The sequence below is a fragment of the Podarcis pityusensis genome (assembly GCF_964106645.2).
Source record: "Podarcis pityusensis genome assembly, chromosome: 16".
Classification (NCBI taxonomy): domain Eukaryota; kingdom Metazoa; phylum Chordata; class Lepidosauria; order Squamata; family Lacertidae; genus Podarcis; species Podarcis pityusensis.
Window position 1 is genome coordinate 28,810,685 of NC_138041.1, and position 21,523 is coordinate 28,832,207.

The 21,523-nt window shown below is 45.8% G+C and overlaps 1 protein-coding gene and 1 long non-coding RNA gene across 12 annotated transcripts in view; both read right to left on the minus strand.

Annotated features, from left to right (window-relative positions):
- LOC308465439 overlaps nucleotides 1-21,523 on the minus strand; it is a 272,654-nt gene that overhangs the window by 222,764 nt on the left and 28,367 nt on the right. The window lies entirely within an intron of this gene.
- The window catches only part of HIC2 (HIC ZBTB transcriptional repressor 2), a 139,861-nt gene that overhangs the window by 26,787 nt on the left and 91,551 nt on the right, over nucleotides 1-21,523 (minus strand). The gene's annotated exons all lie outside the window — the stretch shown is intronic.

The following is a 21,523-nucleotide window of genomic DNA, read 5'->3' on the forward strand; positions in this document are numbered from 1 at the left end:
TTTTCAAAAAACAGCTGCATATTAAAAATGACTAGGTTAGTGCCAGGATTCCTAATTACGCTTCTTAAAATTCTGGAGGAAGCACAAGTATGATTAGCGTGAATACTCCTAAGGACAGAGTGTGTCTTCCTGGTAAGAGGGAATGGATTAGAAAAACGCCTCTGTTTAATGGCAATTAAACGCTTCTGTTTTGCAACCCAAGGAGAATCTAATCAGTAAATGAGATTTCCACCATGGTGCCTCCCTCCTTGAAATCCATTCTTGGTTTTCCAGGCTTTTCTGAGTTGCTTTTTAATATATCTGCAGTCCCGAAAGTGCATGCCAACCTTGCTGTGACTACCCCTTTCTTCATCTGTCTCCTTGCTGCAAAAGCTGAACTACTTATGAAGCAGCCTGGAGATGATCTACTAGAGAGACTCCTGCATTGCAGGGGCTTGGGTTAGATGACCCTCAGGGTCCCTTCCAACTCTACGATTCTATGAAAGAGAAACTATGTTTCCTTGCAGCTTCATTCTACAAGGAAGGACTGGAGCATCTCTGACAACATCATCTCCTCCTCGTCCTCCTCTCTATCTGGGACCTTCAGCATAAGAACATAAAATGAGCGCCGCTGGATGAGGCAAATGGCCCATCTGAATCCAGCCTTCTGTTCTCACAGTGACCAACCAGATGCTTATGGGAAGCCCACAAAGCAGGATATGAGTGCAGCAACACTCTTGCCCCTCCTGTTTTCCAGCAACTGGCATTCAGAAGCACTCCTGTCCGGATAGAGGAGGTAGGACAAACCCACTGGTGAGCAACTATTGATGGGTTTATCTCCAATGTCTAACCCTCTTGGTTAATTGGTTAATTGGTTAAGGAGTACAACAAGGCTGTACAGCGGTACCTTGGGTTACAAACGCTTCAGGTTACAGACTCCGTTAACCCAGAAATAGTACCTCGGGTTAAGAACTTTGCTTCAGGATGAGAACAGAAATCGTGCAGCAGCAGTGCGGCGGCAGTGGGAGGCCTCATTAGCTAAAGTGGTGCTTCAGGTTAAGAACAGACTTCCGGAACGAATTAAGTTCTTAACCCAAGGTATCACTGTATATTGTCTCCCTGCTTATTTAATTTACATGCAGAATTCATCACGTGAAAGGCTGGACTGGATGAATCCCAAGCCAGAATTAAGATTGCTGGAAGAAATATCAACAACCTCAGATATGCAGATGACACAACCTTGATGGCAGAAAGTGAAGAGGAATTAAAGAACCTCTTAATGAAGGTGAAAGAGGAGAGTGCAAAACATGGTCTGAAGCTCAACATCAAAAAAACTAAGATCATGGCCACTGGGCCCATCACCTCCTGGCAAACAGAAGGGGAAGAAATGGAGGCAGTGAGGTTTTTAATTTTTTGGGCTTCCTGATCACTGCAGATAGTGACAGTAGTCACGAAATTAAAAGACGCCTGCTTCTTGGGAGAAAAGTGAAGACAAATCTAGACAGCATCTTAAAAAGTAGAGACATCACCTTGCTGACAAAGGTCCGTATAGTTAAAGATATGGTTTTTCCAGTAGTGATGTATGGAAGTAAGAGCTGGACCATAAAGGAAGCTGATTGCCGAAGAATGGATGCTTTTGAATTCTGGTGCTGGAGGAGACTCTTGAGAGTCCCATGGACTGCAAGAAGATCAAACCTATCCATTCTGAAGGAGATCAGCCCTGAGTGCTCACTGGAAGGACAGATCCTGAAGCTGAAGCTCCAATACTTTGGCCGCCTCATGAGAAGAGAAGACTCCCTGGAAAAGACCCTGATGTTGGGAAAGATGGAGGGCACAAGGAGAAGGGGACGACAGAGGACGAGATGGTTGGACAGTGTTCTTGAAGCTACCAGCATGAGTTTGACCAAACTCTGGGAGGCAGTGGAAGACAGGAGTGCCTGGCGTGCTCTGGTCCATGGGGTCACGAAGAGTCGGACACGACTAAATGACTAAACGACAACAACCCTCTTGGTAAAGCCATCCAAGTTGATGTCTCTTTTGGTTGCAGATTCCATATTTTAACTGTGCACCAAGGAACACTTTCTTTATCCGCATCTCCAAAAAAGATACCTTTGACATGACCTGGTCTTCCTTTTTCTCTTTGTTGACAAGCCAACAAACCACCAAAAAGCAAACAAAGAGAAAAGGGGGTTGATGTGGTATTTGTGCCAGGACAATTAAGATTTGCGTACTTGTGGAAACATTCTCAAACACACACACACATATATGAAAACATGAACTATAAATGTAACTTTATAATGTCATGTATCCATATACAAAAGTCAACTATGGCTTAAAGAACATTATGTACACAGCAGGTGTCCATGGTTACTATTATAATTTAAGCAGAATGTCAAATTGTATGAGTGAAGATAAAATGTAAGGTTGAAGATCGTCTTGGAATCTTACGTTCCAATAATTAACCACATCTCGCAATCAATCTGTTTGGTGCACAGCCTTCAATCTATCTGTTATAATATGAAGGCGTTGTCAACAGTGCTATAACCCCATGGGTTTTCATTGAAAGATGGCAACTGCTGTATGTGATTTCTTTTTTCTTGCTATGACTGGTCTGGTTGCAGACCAGCCTATTGCAAATTCCCAATCTTCCCTTTTTACTATGCCTGTCAGATATTTTACACACACACACACACACTGCCCTGAGCTGCCTGGTAGTAGTTCTTGTTTTTAGAAACCAAGTAAAATTGTGTTTCTTAAACGGGTAGCATAATTTGTGAGTTTGCACACATCATGCCCAAAACTGGGTGAAGTCAAATTGTCACGTTTCAGTCTCCCATCTTGATTCAATGAAAAGCGCTGCTCCCACCTCAGGAATTCTCATGCCAGGTTTGGCAGCAATATTTTGTAAGGTGTTCGAATGTACAGCTAACCAACGGCCAGACTGACAGAAAAACCACTTTCCAAAGTATATATCCATCCATCATATATATCCATCATTATGGATTCAAGGACCGTTTTCAACCATTAAAACACCAATTAAATTTGGATAAAATTGGGAGGAGTTCAGTGGCTGTAGATTTTGTTAAGCGCCACTCCAAAACTTCCCCACCCTCCCAATTCGAGCTCTGGTGACTTGCAACATCAAAGACACAAGCTTCATCAAAAGTCATGTTCTCTTTAAGTCATTTTCTGGATCAATTTTTATACGCGTTTTCAAAACCAAAGGAGAGAAATGGACTATCCAAAGAGGAACTACAGGTTCTCTCTTCAGACCTTTGAAAAACAACAACACACCACAATATTCAAAACACCCAGTGGGTCTTATTTCAACATTCACACCATTGCTCAACTTAAAAATAATAAGGTCTGAGCACTGCATTTCAGAAAGGGGTGGTAGCAGTTTCTGGTTAGTAAAAAAACCCACAAAAACTACCTTGGAGGACACAATCTTTTTTTTCCAAAAAAAAGGTTATGTCATGGCATTTTGCGAACTCTTGTCTTAAAACATGTCGGGATGCTTCGCTATTTAATTCTCCCGCTAAGACCCAAACACAAACTAAAAACTAAGAAAACCAGCTGCTTCAGAATGGCTCCATACAGCTACTGTGACTTCACATAAGCAAGCCACAAAGGCATACAGTGGTAACTCCGAAGTCGAATAGAATCCATTCCGGAAGTCCGTCCGACTTCCAAAATGTTCAGAAACCAAGACGCGGCTTCTGATTGGCTGCAGGAAGCTCCTGCACCCAATCGGAAGCTGCGGAAGTCATATCGGATGTTCGGGTTCCAAAGAACGTTTGCAAATTGAAATAACCACTTCTGGTTTCCGATCGTTTGGGAGCCTAAATGTTTGACTCCCAAGGAGTTTGACCAACCAAGGTACAACTGTAATGGCTAAAAATATTTGGCTTCAGATCTTTTGCCAAATGGGCAGAGGTTGGGGAGGAGGAGCCAGAAGCACCGCCCTCTCCCCCCTGGAGGCTGCAAGCCCTAGGAAGGGATGAGCCACGTAGGAGTGGGATTGGGGCCAGGAGACTCATCCTGCACCAGGAGGGCTGCCATGTTTGGGTCTGATGCTGGAATCAATGAGGAAAGCAACAGGGATGGGCTGGTGGCGGCTGGATCACAGAGAGTTCGGAGCGAGCGACTTCCTCTGATGAAGGATGGCAGTCTCTGTCTTCAGATGGGTTCCAGCCAGCGCCAGATTTACATATATAAGCTAAACAAGCTATAGCTTTGGGTAAGGTTACAAGACGTCCCCGTTTCCTGGGGACAGCCCTTGGATTTACAAATCAGTCCCCATACAAAATCCAAAATCCAAAAATTGAAAAGTGTTCCCGGATTCATTGAAAAATATCTGGTAAGCTTAGCTTAGGGCCCCACTCTCTTGGGGCTGCCCCAAAAAATTTTAAGGGAAAAAAACCCTGGATGTACATTTCCAAAATATAAGACTAAAAACAAATAAAATAAAACCTACATACAGCAACAGTGTTTTGTGTTGTGTAGGCTCCTATGATGTAAGTAATGGATAGTAAAAGCTAGCCTGCTCCCTAAAATATCACTGGTTTGCTCATTTCTATATACAGTGGTACCTTGGTTCTCAAACTTAATCCATTCTGGAAGTCTGTTCCAAAACCAAAGCATTCCAAAACCAAGGCGTGCTTTCCCATAGAAAGTAATGCAAAACGGATTAATCTATTCCAGACTTTTGAAAACAACCCCTAAAACAGCAATCTGATTTCACTATTAATATACTTCTTCTTAATTGTATTTCAGTTCAACAATTACTTTGATAAAATACATATTTTGTTATGTGCAAATGGCTTTAGACACCTATTGGGTCCATAAATTACCATATAGCATATATTCAACACAAAAAACAGCGACAATTTGCTGTTGACAAAGGACAGCTGGACATATAATGGGCCCCATTACCTTCAGTAGCTTAGGGCATGGGTAGGCATACTAAGGCCCAGGGGCTGGATCCGGCCCAATCGCCTTCTAAATCCGGCCCGCAGATGGTCCAGGAATCAGCGTGTTTTTACAGGAGTAGAATGTGTCCTTTTATTTAAAATGCATCTCTGGGTTATTTGTGGGGCCTGCCTGGTGTTTTTACATGAGTAGAAATAATAATAATAATAATAATAATAATAATAATAATAATAATTTATTATTTATACCCCGCCCATCTGGTTGGGTTTCCCCAGCCACTCTGGGCGGCTCCCAACTGAATATTAAAAACAATACAGCATTAGACATTAAAAACTTCCCTAAAGAGGGCTGCCTTCAGTTGTCTTTTAAAAGTAAAATAGTTGTTTATTGCCTTGACATCTGAAGGGAGGGCGTTCCACAGGGCAGGTGCCACTACCGAGAAGGCCCTCTGCCTGGTTCCCTGTAACCTTACTTCTCGCAATGAGGGAACCGCCAGAAGGCCCTTGGCACTGGATCTCAGTGTCCGGGCTGAACGATGGGGGTGGAGACGCCCCTTCAGGTATACAGGACCAAGGCCGTTTAGGGCTTTAAAGGTCAGCAGCACCACTTTGAATTGTGCTCGGAAACGTACTGGGAGCCAATGCAGATCTCTCAGAACCGGTGTTATGTGGTCCCGGCGGCCACTCCCAGTCACCAGTCCTGCCGCATTCGGGATTAATTGCAGTTTCCAGGTCACCTTCAAAGGTAGCCCCACGTAGAGGGCATTGCAGTAGTCCAAGCGAATGTGTGCTTTTATTTAAAATGCATCTCTGGGTTATTTGTGGGGCACAGGAATTTATTCATTTCCCCCCAAAAAAAATATAGTCCGTCCCCCCACAAGGTGTGAGGGACAGTGGACCGGCTCCCTGCTGAAAAAGTTTGCTAGCCCTAGGGCCTTATCAAACCTAAATCCTGCCCTGGCTCCAGCCCATTGTGGAAAACGTCAGAGCGTTGGAGAGCCAAACCAACTGGCCTGGACCTCCTTCCCTGTACTGCCTTGAGTTCCTAAGTGGAAGTGGCTGTTGAGGGTCTGGACTGCAGGCCCTGATGGTTGGGGAGGATTCTCTGAGCGGTCCTGGTCCAACAAGCTCTGACACATCGGTCTCACTTCTCTTTCGCAGCCTGCTCCGAGCCCTGAACCCTCGACCGGCTGCCCCTGTAGCCTCCGGTTTGGGCCTGCTAGATTCAGGGGGTCATGACTAGGGATAATGAGAGAATTCGGTTCTTTCACAGGCCAAAAGATTTTTAAGCATACTTGGTATTCAAAGATCAGACCACAAAAGAAAGAAAGAAAACAACTGTTAGAATAAACTCTCGTTTTCCATCGCAAGGAGGGAAGAGGTATTACCGAAATATAGGCGGCTTTTTAGATAAGAGGTCGCAGATTCTGATAAAAAGCCCCAGCCCCAGTTGGGATGGTATCAGATCCAGCTATTTAATTAACCTCTCTTAAAAATAGGAGCGTATTTTGCTACAGGAAGCAGAGGAAAGCAAATAAGGAGAGGGAAATAAAAGAACTCAAGGGAGAGCTTTCATTATACCACAAAGTTTTCCCTGCTCTGATATGTATTATTCACTGATTCCATCCTGCCGCTTTGTTTAAACAAAGTGCAATCTCAGGAAACCCAGCTTAAAAAGGCTTAGCAAACACTGTGCCCCCTCAAAAAAGAAGTAGTTATAATTACACTGAAATAATTAGAATATTCACAAAAACCTCTCACTGAATACAACTCAGCATGTGGCAGTGGAGGATTAAGTATTCACAAAGTTTTCAATCTTGCGCAGAGATATCAAAGCACCTTTACTACGAAATCACTAAATGTTTCTTACAGGACTTACGCAACAGGAGGCAATGTATGGATCTGAATACACAAGACGCCTCTTTGAAAAGCATTTTGGAGCAGGTGAGTTTGTTCTGCAGCAAGTGCCGTGTCCGTGAAAATGGAGGGCTTGCAGTGGAAGCAGGCCACCGTAATCTGCCGCCATCATTCAAAACCCTACTGAAGGCTCCTAGAACCCCAGCTTCCGTAAAGTCAACATATGCAAGCTTGTAGTCCTCATGGTGGCATCAGACTTTTTTAAAAACACACACACACACACACACACACACACACACAAAAAAAAAATACTTTAAGAAGTGGAGAAGTAGAGCTTTTTTTTTTAAGCATAACTGAATCCTGTTTCTCAACTTGTCAAGAGTTTGTAAATTCAGAAATTAAGATGTTCCAGAGGTTAGGACACCCCTTAAGAGAGGGCAACATAAGGTTCTTATAGAAAGCGCCAAATCATGTGCAACACACAATACAATCTTCCAAAGTCTTTTTTTTTAAAAAAAGCTAAGCAATTGCAGGAATATGAAGAATTGGCTCAGGGCAGGAGCCTTGTGGGAAGGCTGTTTTAAGGTATCTATTTTGCGCTTGTTCTCCCTGCACCAAGCCCCAATGCAATTAGTGACCTGGAAGAGGGATCATTTTGATAGAGACAATAACACAGGAGGAAAGGATTAAAAACACCCACCACCCTAATCCCCATCCCACAGCTGTTTTTTAAGCTTACACACATACACCCTTCATGGATCTTATAGGTCAGGCATTATCTGACTCCAAGTGAACATTTTCATCAATTAGAGCTTGGCATCTGCCGCAAGGTAAAGAGGATATGCAAGTTAGTTACCCACACCTAAGATAAAAGGCTACATAAATGAGCCTCGTTAACCATGGTCAATCTTAACCACGGTTTAGGGCAGGGATAGCCAAAGTGGTGCCTTCTGAGTATTGTGAACTACGACTCCCAAGAAATCTGAAGTCAATGGGCAGGGATGATGTGAGTTGTAGTTCTAATAGCATCTGGGGAGCCCCAGTTTGACTACCCCCGGTTTAAGGAAACAGGCCAGCTTCAGAATATCATGGTTTTCTGAACCATGGTTTTCTCATTTCGCTAAACCACGGTGAGAAACCTGTGGCCCTCCAGGTGCAATTCATGCGGCCCTTGGGAAACATCTCTGGACCCAGGAGATGGGATGACTTGGTGCAGACGCAACACTGTAAGGTCTTACGAGGCTTGGGACCCCAATATCTCACAGTCTGCCTCTGCCCATATAAGCTGCCCCCAGACCTTGCAAGCAACACCTGAGGCCTTTCTTCGTGTGTCCCTTCCTCTAGGGGTCTGGAGGGTGGCAACACAAGACGGGTCCTTTCGTGTGGTGGCTCCCCACTTGTGGAATGCTCTCCCGTACGGAGGCTCGCCTCGCACCATCATTACACGAGTCAAAAACATTTCTTTTTCATTGGGCTTTTGGGTGGGTGGGGCGTTTTAGCCCTGCCCATTAAAAATAGAAATGTGTTTTTAGATTTTTCTATGCTTTGTTCTATGCTAGTTTTAATGTATGTGTTCACTTCTTTTGAGTTACAGTGGTACCTCGGGTTACATACACTTCAGGTTACAGACTCCGCTAACCCAGAAATAGTACCTCGGGTTAAGTACTTTGCTTCAGGATGAGAACAGAAATCGTGTGGCGGCGGCGCGGCGGCAGCAGGAGGCTGCATTAGCTAAAGTGGTGCTTCAGGTTAAGAACAGTTTCAGGTTAAGAACGGACCTCCGGAACGAATTAAGTACTTAACCCGAGGTACCACTGTATTTGGTTTTTTAAAAAAATGACTGATAAATTTAACAAACAAACTAGGGTTTTAGTGTTACATCTGGTGTGGTGAACCACACTAGATGGCAACTCCCATTAAGGGGACATCATGCCTGGGGAAGTTGAGAGTAGAAGATCACTGGGCCCACAGGATCTCCTCCAAAACGCAGCTCAGACTGACCTCAACAAAGCACAAGTTAATAATAATAATAATAATAATAATAATAATAACAGAAGCAAAAGATTCCAAGTGCCTCTTCACAAACACATCAGAGGAGAGCTCTCAAGTCTGCAGCAGAGGAGTGGAGAACTAAAAGTCCTAAGCCCTGGCCAACATGGCCACCTTCTGCTTCCAGCAATCCTATGCAGTCCGCAGAACTGTAGCTCTGTGAGGGGAACAGGCGTCTCCTAACAGCTCTTGGCACCCTACAGTTCCCAGGATTTTTTCGGAAGGGGGAGCCATGACTGCTTAAAGTCGCATGATACCACTTCGAATGTAGAGTGCAGACTGGAGTCCTGGACCAGGGACTGGAAATCTTCTAAACCCACATTGGCGCTGAGCCATAAAACTGAGGCCTTCCATTCTCTGAGCAATAAATAAACCCTGCGTAACTTGGCGGATACAGTTGCACCGAAGGGGCACGATGGTGGGGTTTTGTATGTCACTGGTTTTATGTACCTTTGGGGGCAATGGAAATCTGTCTTGAGGGCCTTAGCTGCATATTTTTATATATACAGTGGTACCTCGGGTCAAGAACTTAATTCGTTCTGGAGGCCCGTTCTTAACCTGAAACTGTTCTTAAGCTGAGGTACCACTTTAGTTAATGGGGTCTCCTGCCGCCGCGCGATTTCTGTTCTCATCCTGAAGCAAAGTTCTTAACCCGAGGTACTATTTCTGGGTTAGCGGAGTCTGTAACCTGAAGCATCTGTAACCTGAAGCGTAAGTAACCCGAGGTACCACTGTATTGGGCCCTGTTGTTACTGAATCCCTGCTTCTACTACTACTACAGTGGTACCTTGGTTTACAAACTTAATCCGTTCTGGAAGTCTGTTCTTAAACCAAAGCGTTCTTAAACCAAGGTGTGCTTTCCCATAGCAGTGGGGGGCTCAGTTTACGAATGGAACACACTCAACATGTTCTGCTTCCAAGGCAAAGTTCACAAACCAAAACACCTACTTCCAGGTTTGCAGCGTTCTTAATCCAAGTTGTCCATAAACTAAGCTGTTCTGAAACCAAGGTACCACTGTACTACTATTTATTGAATTTATATACCGCCCTATATCCCGAGGTCTCAGAGGGGTTCAAAGAAAAGATCAACATAAAAACAACAATATATATATATAATCAAAATAAAAAAACAACCCAGTAACCCCCCCCCAAAAAGAGAGCCACATTTTTAAAAGGGCACAGGACAGTTTTACTGATTTTTATCTCCCATTTCCCCAACATTTATTGTCTTCGTGCTGCATTTTTGCACGTTGCTCAGCTATCTTGAAATATTAAGCAGTTTAAAAGCATTTCTAGATAAAATAAATATTCAGTCATGCACGGCAGAGTTCTGCAACCTCGACAGATACCGTTGGACTACAACTCCCATCATCCATGACCACTGGGAATACCTGGCTATGGATGATGGGAGTTGTAGTCCAACACCATCTGGGTACTCAAGATGGACCGACGCTGCTGTAACACGGTGACTTGAAATGGCATCGAGGGCAAGATTTGAGGCTGGAGCAGCTACAGAATTTTGTCAAAAGGGGACTAACCCCCCCCCCGCCCCCGGTCGTGCCACATTCAGGGTTGCTGCTGGCAGGCCAAACTGGTTTGGCCGCTGTGACAAAGTAGGAACGAGCTTACAGATGGCATTTAAGTTTCTATGAAGGTATTTAGGAGTTGACTTTTGGGGGCTTTTCAGTCCCGTGATCACAGTAAACACACCGGTTAAGCTGATTACATCAAAACTGATTCGTTAGCCCATTGTAGGCTTACAAAAATAAAATAAAAAAAACCCAACAGCTCTAGACTCTCAAGAATGTGCCAAAAGATGACAACACTATTAAAGCAAATAGAAACTGCAACTGATCTCCATTACATCTGGGCAGGGTAGGGCAGGAGTCTAGGCAAAACACAATAAAAATGAAAGGGTTGTAAGAATATAAAGAAGGTTGTAATTGCACGAGGAGTGGTATGCTAAAAATGAAATGTTAGTGCTTACAGGAAATAAAAGAGTATGCGATATACTTGGTGTGACAGTACTTTGTTGTATATTATAGGATATTACTATCAAGTTCTGTGTAGAATTGGTGTGTACATGTGTGTATATACAGAGGACCACTGGACGGTTAAGTCCAGTTAAAGGTGACTCTGGGGTTGCAGTGCTCATCTCGCTTTCAGGCCGAGGGAGCTGGCGTTTGTCCACAGACAGCTTTCCGGGTCATGTGGCCAGCAGGACTAAACCGTTTCAGGCACAACAAGACACCGTGACGGAAACCAGAGCACACGGAAACGCCGTTTACCTTCCCGCTGCAGCAGTACCTATTTATCTACTTGCACTAGTGTGCTTTCGAACTGCTAGGTTGGCAGGAGCAGGGACCGAGCAACAGGAGCTCACTCCCTCACGGGGATTCGAACCACCGACCTTCTGATCAGCAAGCCCAAGAGGTTCAGTGGTTTAGACCACAGTGCCACCCGTGTCTCCATCTATACAGAATCACAGAGTATATGAGGATCATGGAGCTGGAAGGGACCACAAGGTCCAGCCACCTGCAAGGCAGGAATCATAGCTAAAGAATCCCTGACAGGTGCCATTCAACCAAAAACCTCCAGTGAAGAAATGTGTGTGTGTGTGTGTGTGCATGTGTGTGTGTGTGTGTGTGTGTGTGTATATACACACACACACCGTATTTTTCGCTCTATAAGATGCACCAGACCACAAGATGCCCCTAGTTTTTGGAGGAGGAAAACAAGAAAAAAAATATTCTGAATCTCAGAAGCCAGAACAGCAAGAGGAATCACTGCGCAGTGAAAGCAGCAATCCCTCTTGCTGTTCTGGCTTCTGGGATAGCTGCGCAGCCTGCATTTGCTCCATAATACGCACACACATTTCCCCTTACTTTTTAGGAGAGAAAAAGTGAGTCTTATAGAGCAAAAAATACGGTATATACACACACAGAAGCACATGCATTTATTAATCAGATTTCTCCCCAACCTTTCCCATAACGATCCAGAGCAGATCACAACAATTTAGCATACAGTTATAAAATAAGCAAAACAGCAGCAACCATTAAAAAAAAAGGTTATCACCACAGCAGGTGCGAAGCAAAGCACTTCCTGGAGCTGACGTCATAGCTGCCCGCTGTCTTCGTTTTCCACTAAAAAGTGGAGAATAAATCTGAATAATGTACAGTGGTACCTCGGGTTAAGTACTTAATTCGTTCCGGAGGTCCGTTCTTAACCTGAAACTGTTCTTAACCTGAAGCACCACTTTAGCTAATGCGGCCTCCTGCTGCCGCCGCGCCGCTGGAGCCCGATTTCTGTTCTCATCCTGAAGCAAAGTTCTTAACCCGAGGCACTATTTCTGGGTTAGCAGAGTCTGTAACCTGAAGCGTATGTAACCTGAGGTACCACTGTATTGGATTAGGCCAATGGTCTATTTAGTCCAGCATCCTGTTCTCACAGTGGCAACCAGATGTTGGGAAGCCTGAAAGAAGGACCTAAATACTTCTCTAGTCCTGCGTTTTCCAGTAAATGCGATTCAGAAGCATCTAGTCCAATTTCCTGTTCCTGCAGGGGCCAACCAGATGCTTAGGGGGCCTCCGAAAGCAGAACCCGAATGCAACTGCACTTTCTCCACTTCCAGCTCCCATCAACTGGCCTTCAGAGGCATACTGCCTCCAGCAGTGAAAGCAGAACGTTATAATCCCAACCTGTTTTAACATCAGAGATGTTCTACAGCTACAGGAGAGAGACACCAAATTATTTCCTGACCGCCCCACCCCCTGCTGGGAATTGCAGTTTGGAGTTGACTTGAAGGAAGGATGCAGTTCTGCGCCAGGTCAAACAATCCACGGCCAAGGGACACCAATTTGAGAATTTCTGGTGTCGAAATTCACGGCACGGATAAATCAGAGGTATCCAACTTTTCCACTGAAGAAGAAGAGTTTGGATTTGATATCCCGCTTTATCACTACCCGAAGGAGTCTCAAAGCGGCTAACATTCTCCTTTCCCTTCCTCCCCCACAACAAACACTCTGTGAGGTGAGTGGGGCTGAGAAACTTCAGAGAAGTGTGACTAGCCCAAGGTCACCCAGCAGCTGCATGGGGAGGAGCGGAGACGCGAACCTGGTTCCCCAGATTACGAGACTACCGCTCCTAACCACTACACTACACTGGCTGGGCTATAATCACCCAGGGGGGAAAATGGCCAAGAAACTCTCTGGGTACCTTTCGTCCCTTCTTGAGGCGGTCCCCAAACTACTACTACTACTGCTGCTGCTATTATTCTCAATAAAATGGTTTGGTAGCTACCAGCCAACCCTCACCTCCAAAACTGCCCAGCCCAGCTTCTTCAGCTGGCATATGGGAAAACCTGGGGGGGGGGCGATTTTTGGTCAGCCCTACGGAAAGCACAAAGGAAGGGCAGGAGAAACACATGAGGGGTGAAAGGGAACAACTCCTTTAAAGGTAAAGGGACCCCTGACTATTAGGTCCAGTCGTGGCCGACTCTGGGGTTGCGGCGCTCATCTCGCTTTATTGGCCGAGGGAGCCGGCGTACAGCTTCCGGGTCATGTGGCCAGCATGACTAAGCCGCTTCTGGCGAAACAGAGCAGTGCACGGAAATGCCATTTACCTTCCTGCCAGAGTGGTACCTATTTATCTACTTGCACTTTGAGGTGCTTTCGAACTGCTAGGTTGGCAGGAGCAGGGACTGAGCAACGGGAACTCACCCCGTCGCGGGGATTTGAACCGCCGACCTTCTGATCGGCAAGTCCTAGGCTCTGTGGTTTAACCCACAGCGCCACCCGCGTCCCCTACAACTCCTTTACACTTCCCCCAATCAAATTCCTTGGTTCCCAAGGCATCCAACAGCCACAAGCCAACAGGTGGTGCCCCTTGAAATATACCGAGAGGCACAATTGCATCCTGTGGACTCTGTAGGAAGGATTAGGTTAGGACCCTGGCACACCAGCTGGAGCTCACCCCACAGGGGTATCTGATAACTGCCCTCAAAAGGGAAGTTATTTTCAAAAGCGTACACTGGCCTGAGGCTGTGGAAATGTTTCAGGCAGAGAACATTTGTGCTCCAGCAGCCTCTCTCTTTCTCTCTCACACACAAACACACTCATGAAGAAGCAAATGTGTGGACCTGACATGCTGTGTCCGTGGGAGCCAACTGTGGGGTGTGATAAGAAAAGAAAGGATTTAATGCAGAAAGGTATCTAAGGCCATTGTTTGCAATGGACCAGCTTGGTTTAATAAAGTTCCCTGAATTAGTTTTTTGAAAATATCTGAACTAACCCCCTTGGAAGCAGTTCCCGTAATTGCTGGGTGAACTAGATGTGAATTAAGTTCATTCCGGGGTAATTTCCAGTTCATCTTCCAACTTCTTACATTTTAAAAAAAATTTATAAACTCTTTGGGTCTTGAAGCTTAGCCATCTTAATTGCAGGGGGATCAAAACCATTCACAAACCCCTGTGTTTGCGTGTTTTGATGTCTTCTTTAGGTGTATTTTATACTTCAGCGCAGCATGCATGTAACGTTTGTAAAAGTGCTGGAAAAAGGATTGCTGAGCGTCATTTGGATAAACGTGAGCTGAACGTAAACCAAGCGTGTCTGTTGAACTGGAATCAGATCTTTTTGGGACATACTGAACTGGAATGCGATTCTTTTTAAAAACGAACTTTCTAAGCCCTGCCAAAGATAAAACAAGAGTTCTCCACAAGAGTTAACTAGGACAAAAAGGAGGGGGGGGCTGCATTCACACAACCATTTATTCCATTTCCTCCAACATTTCCTTAATGGTTAATTTCCACATTACATTTGAGCTCTCACACGACGTAGAAGCCACTTCTGGAAAACTAATGAAACATAGCCCATGTTTGATGCTCAATGTTATTTGATTCCAGGAAAAAATTCTGTTCCCCCTCAAGCCAGAAAATTGTGAAAGTAACTGACAAACATTGGGGTGGTACAGTTCTTTCCTGTGGTTTTCAATTGGGGGGGGGTGGAGAAAGAGAGAGAATCATGTGTGGAAAAAGGGGGCGAGAAGCAACATCGCCCAGTGACTTTCTTTGTTGTGTTATGCCACATCCACTGGTGTGCAAGAAATTTAGAATGACGTGCTGGTATAGCGGTCAAAAAGCCTTTTCCATCACAACAACAGGAACCGCAGTGCGTAGGGATCATTAGAAAAAGAGACAGAAGCACTAAAGTCATGGGGGGGGGGGACTAGTGCAATATTCCCCACCTTTGAAGGCACCCAAGAGAGAAATGGAAACCTTGGGAGTTGAGTAGCAGTTTTCCCAGTATGTTTCCGAGCACAATTCAAAGTGTTGGTACTGACCTTTAAAGCCCTAAACAGCCTTGGTCCTGTATACCTGAAGGAGCGTCTCCACCCCCATCGTTCTACCCGGACACTGAGATCCAGCGCCGAGGGCCTTCTGGCGGTTCCCTCATTGCGAGAACTGAGGTTACAGGGAACCAGACAGAGGGCCTTCTCGGTATTGGCGCCCACCCTTCAGATGTGAAGGAACTAAGCAGCTATCTTCTCTTTAAAAGACATCTGAAGGCAGCCCTGTTTAGGGAGGTTTTTAATATTTAATGCTGTATTGTTTTTAACACTTGATTGGCTGGGGAAACTCAGCCAGATGGCCGGGGTATAAATATTATTATTATTATTATTATTATTATTATTATTATTATCATCATCATCATCATCCCTCCGTGCCGAACAAGAATGAGCAGCTGAGAAACGGCGCGTGATCCGTGGTGCCCATTTCCAGACAGAAATGCTGATTGCGTTGGATGACCCATGCGGTGCATTGCAAGAAGCATCCAAGGGAGAAGCGGGGGTGGGGTCTGGGGGTCTGGAAAGCAGGACACAAACTCGATGAAGCCAAGGGTCTGGCTCCACACAGAGCCTCTTTGGAAGAGATTGCGGGGCGTGCTGTGAGAAGGAAACCTCAGCATCTAGAGCACCGATGCCAAAACGAATATTTTCGAAAGGAAGAGGAGCAACACTAGCACGGCACCAAACGGAGGAATGTTATGGATAAACAGAAAAAAGGTTTGGAAATGCTGGACGCCAAGAGGTGTTTATGCTGCCCGGAGCTCTGTTTCTTGAACAGGTGCTCAACGGGAAACAAAGTAATAAAAAGGAAGCAGATACAGTGATACCTCGGGTTACATACGCTTCAGGTTACAGACTCCACTAACGCAGAAATATTACCTCAGGTTAAGAACTTTGCTTCAGGATGAGAACAGAAATCTTGCTCCGCTGGCACGGAAGCGGGAGGCCCCATTAGCTAAAGTGGTGCTTCAGGTTAAGAACGGTTTCAGGTTAAGAACGGACCTCTGGAACGAATTAAGTACTTAACCCGAGGTACCACTGTAAATGTTCACATTTTCTGTGGCTGAAGGTTTGCCAAAGTCTGCTGACGGCTCATTATAATGGCTTTATTGCAGAGATGGGGGGGGAGGAAGGGCTCCAGAAGATAATGGACACCAGTTCCCTTCAGTCCCAGCTAACGTAGAATCATAGAAATGTAGAGCTGGAAGGGACTGAGAAGGTCATCTAAGCCAAACTCCTGCAATGCAGGAATCCTGAGCACAGTCGTCCCTGGGTGGGAAGACTCTTATTTATGGAGGTAACTTACAGGGTCCTGCCAAGAATACAATTTAAGAATGCCAAGGCTGGGAAGCCTTTTTTGCAGACCATATATTCTCATGGGCAAAATTGGTGGCTTTTTCACTTTATAGTGACAGGCGTGGCTAGAGGCAATAGAGGGCAATAGAGAAACAAATTTGACTCTCTCTCTCACCTTCGCAGGGACGCAGTGGGTTAAACCACAGAGCCTAGGACTTGCCGATCAGAAGGTCGGCGGTTCGAATCCCCGCGACGGGGTGAGCTCCCGTTTCTCGGTCCCTGCTCCTGCCAACCTAGCAGTTCAAAAGCACGTCAAAGTGCAAGTAGATAAATAGGTACTGCTCCAGCGGGAAGGTAAATGGCATTTCCGTGCACTGCTCTGTTTCGCCAGAAGCGGCTTAGTCATGCTGGCCACATGACCCGGAAGCTGTACGCCGGCTCCCTCGGCCAATAAAGCGAGATGAGCGCCGCAACCCCAGAGTTGGTCACGACTGGACCTAATGGTCAGGGGTCCCTTTACCTTTTTACCTCACCTTTGCACATAGCCTGCATTGCAGCCAGCCGGTCCTACATGCACGTTAATATATGCTCACCTCTCCATCCTGCCATCCAGACAAGAAAGAGCATTATCGTACTTCCAGAAATGCGACACTTGGCCCCCAGCCCTGTGACACCCCGCCACCCTTTTTCTAGAGTCACACACCATTGTGGTTCTTAAAGGTAAAGGGACCCCTGACCATTAGGTCCAGTCGTGGCCGAGTCTGGGGTTGCAGCGCTCATCTCGCTTTACTGGCCGAGGGAACCGGCATACAGCTTCCAGGTCATGTGGCCAGCATGACTAAGCCGCTTCTGGCGAACCAGAGCAGCGCACGGAAATGCCGTTTACCTTCCCGCCGGAGTGGTACCTATTTATCTACTTGCACTTTGACGTGCTTTCGAACTGTGAGGTTGGCAGGAGCAGGGACCGAGCAACAGGAGCTCACCCCGTCGCGGGGATGTGAACCGCCAACCTTCCGATCGGCAAGCCCTATCTGTGGTTTAACCCACAGTGCCACACGCTGTGGTTCTTACTGGGGTCTAAAACTGAACTGGTTCCCCACTCTCAGTTCCAAGTACAGTCGTACCTTGGAAGTAGAATGGAATCCGTTCCGTAAGTCCGTTCGACTTCCAAAAGTTTGGAAACCAAAGTGCGGCTTCTGATTGGCTGCAGGAAGCTCCTGCAGCCAATCGGAAGCCATGTTGGACGTTTGGCTTCCAAAAAAAGTTTGAAAACCGAAACACTCACTTCCAGTTCGGGAGCTGAAATGTTCGCCAAATAAGCCGTTTGAGATCCAAGATACAACTGTACGAAGAACATAGGGGTTTGACGACCGTGTTGCTGGGTGATAAGAGAATCACCCGCTGAGAATCACAGGAAATGTTTGTCTCCAATCTCTCCTGGAAGCCCAAATCTGGAAGTCACCCTACCCATTTTCTGGCCACTCTGGCGCAGATCTGATGGAAGATGCTGCGAGCAGGTCTTTGCTTTGCATTCCCCTCAAGCCGCCGACAGCAGCTGTCAAAACTGAAATGCAGAAGTCCTTTGGGGGTAGGCGCTCCTAACCTTTGCGAGGGGGCCATCGTAATTTCCCTCCCCTTTACCCAGAGTCATCCGCTAATGAAGTCTGGCGTATTAAGAGCTCGAGAGGAGGGAAACCGCCTAAACGGTCGACGCAGCCATCTCGCGAGCCGGCCAGGAAGCTTCCTTGGAACCTGGCTTTCCCCTTCAACAATAGTTTATGGTTCCAAGGAATACTGCACATATGCGTGTGCAAACACACACACATACACACGCACCCCAGAGAGCATGGGGGAAGGGGAGAGAGCAGAGCCACACGGAATTTTTTCCGTTTTGTGTAAGTAATCACAATCAAGAGAGAAGACGCAGTCCCATCTTGCATTTCCTTCCCTCAGCCAAAAGGGTCAGGAAGAGGTTATGGGAAAATATGAAACATGTGTCTCTTGGATAGAAAGATCTAACACATGCTCCCTTGCAGGAAATGTACAGGAAAGAACCCAAGAGGACGGTTGCGCGCTCGCAAAAGCATTCCCATAGAAACAAACGCTAAATAACATCTTGGTTATGGATTTCGCATGTGTGTTCATCACCTGAACTGCTGGCCCCGGAATCAACTCCAAGGTTCTCTCTCCCTATCACCGCCCCACCTTCTTAAATATTTTTCTGCTCCAATGTTCTCACTGGCTGTAAATGCTTTCTGTCTAAAACAGTAACACAGAAAGGCTGATCACCTTCCATTTCTTCCTCTCTTTGGGGCGTCTGCTAAAAACATTTTGTTCAGACAAGCCTACCCAGATATTTAGGATGTTGTTTTGCATTTTAATCCATTTACTGTACAGCTTGTTGTTGCTTTCAACTTTTTAAAATGTTTTCAATCGGTGATTCCCTAGATTTTCAAGCTACCACCCTGCTTGGTTCCAGAAACCCATCCCCAGGGTCCCCTGTCCAATTCGGAACAGTAACAATGGCGCATCTGTTCAAAAGTCAATTGAAATTATTGAGTTTAATGAATTCAACAAAGCTAATGAACTTGATACAGTGATACTAAAGGTAAAGGTAAAGGGACCCCTGACCATTAGGTCCAGTCATGGCAGACTCTGGGGTTGCGGCGCTCATCTCGCTTTATTGGCCGAGGGAGCCAGCGTACAGCTTCCGGGTCATGTGGCCAGCATGACTAAACTGCTTCTGGCGAACCAGAGCAGCGCACGGAAACGCCGTTTACCTTCCCGCTGGAGCGGTACCTATTTATCTACTTGCACTTTGACGTGCTTTTGAACTGCTAGGTTGGCAGGAGCAGGGACCGAGCAACGGGAGCTCACCCCGTCGCAGGGATTCGAACCACCGACCTTCTGATTGGCAAGTCCTGTACTCTGTGGTTTAACCCACAGCGCCACCCGTGTCCCAGTGCGCCACCAGCGTCCCAGTACAGTGAGACTAGTTTTTTCAAAATCTGATAGCTAGGATTTAGAACTCCAGTGCCGCCCCCACACCCGGCAATCCCATCCCGTTTAGAAGCAATACCACTCACCAGCAGGATACCACCCACTTTAGGAACCACTGCTTTAAATTATGGCTGTTGATTGTTTTATCAATAATTTGATTGTTTTATCTTTTTGTAAACCACACATGGTGGAGGGGTTGCATATATATTTTTTTTTACACAATCAATTGGTGCATAACTCTCATGAAATAAATAAGTTGTGTGTGTGTACTTGGTAGGATGTGCCACTTAATTAAATCTTCAGCTGATTAATCACGTAGGTGCATTAAGCTGGTGAAACCGGCATGTGGATAAACCAATTGTTTATCCTATACCCTTTCTAAAAATGCTGGCTCTTTGGGGGTTTTTTATTGGGTTGTTGGTTTTGTTTTGATTTGATGCATTTGATATTTTATGTGAACCGCCCTGAGACCTTCAGGTGTAGGGCGGTATAGAAATTAAATAATAATAATAATAATAATAATAATTGTTCAAAAGGGGCAGAGGACACTGGCCTTATATAGATCAGGGATGCAGAATCTGAAGCGCCCTGGCCCAATGCTGTAGGCTCTACAACTCCCCCTTGTCCAGTTATCAGGGCATGATGTGAGTTGTAGTTCAGCAATATTGGGGTGGGTGGGTGTCCCACGGAGAGCGCAAAATATGGTCTGAAGCTCAACATCAAAAAAACGAAGATCATGGCCACTGGTCCCATCACATCCTGGCAAATAGATGGGGAAGAAATGGAGGCAGTGAGAGACTGCAGATGGTGACAGCAGCCATGAAATTAAGAGACGCCTGCTTCTTGGGAGAAAAGCAATGACAAACGTAGACAGCATCTTAAAAAGTAGAGACATCACCTTGCCAACAAAGGTCCGTATAGTTAAAGCTATGGTTTTCCCAGTAGTGATGTATGGAAGTGAGAGCTGGACCATAAAGAAGGCTGGTCACCGAAGAATTGATGCTTTTGAATTATGGTGCTGGAGGAGACTCTTGAGAGTCCCATGGACTGCAAGAAGATCAAACCTATCCATTCTGAAGGAAATCAGCCCTGAGTGCTCACTGGAAGGACAGATCCTGAAGCTGAGGCTCCAATACTTTGGCCACCTCATGAGAAGAGAAGACTCCCTGGAAAAGACCCTGATGTTGGGAAAGATGGAGGGCACAAGGAGAAGGGGACGACAGAGGACGAGGTGGTTGGACAGTGTTCTTGAAGCTACCAGCATGAGTTTGACCAAACTGTGGGAGGCAGTGGAAGACAGAAGTGCCTGGCGTGCTCTGGTCCATGGGGTCACGAAGACTCGGGACACAACTAAACGACTAAACAACATGTGTCCCACAGGTCCCTTCTATCCCTGGTGCATGCACTTCTTTTATTAACAACCCAGCATTTACCCATCACTAGGGACTCCTAGAGCAAAGGCCCTCAACTATACATTTCTGCAGATTCTAATGGGCGCCTAATGCAGAACCGCAACACCTTTCTCTCAGAGAAATCCCTCTGGAATAACCACCAGACCCTTCCCCCTCTTCACGGGGTGCGCAGGCCTGTACTGAAAAGCGATGATGCAACCCCTCTTCTTTCCTAACTACCCTGATCTGAGTAGTACAAGAAGCTATGGATGGACAAATCTGTCAGTTTTGGGTTCTCCCCGTTTCTCAATTTACTGCTCTTAAATTCAGTCCGCCATCATTTTTGCATCAGCTGTAAGATTTAGCGCTCACATTTTTGCGTGGACCTTTACCCCAAACGCACACTTCCTGGAATCACTTTACTGCATTTTTTTTTTAAGTCACTCTTACCCATTCATGCGTTCTCAGGCACATTCCCCCCTAATATATGCATGTTATGGTTTTAAGAGAACCGCCCTGCAAAACGTGGAGAGCTTCGGCTCTCAAATGAGTCGAAGGAGGTGCATTTAAGCTCTGTGTGTTGTTTCAGGAAGAGGAAATCAGGTAGATTCGGTTTGAAATGAGAAACAAACCACATTTCTCCTCCATCCCTGGTGGGAATGCACAATAAGATTTAAC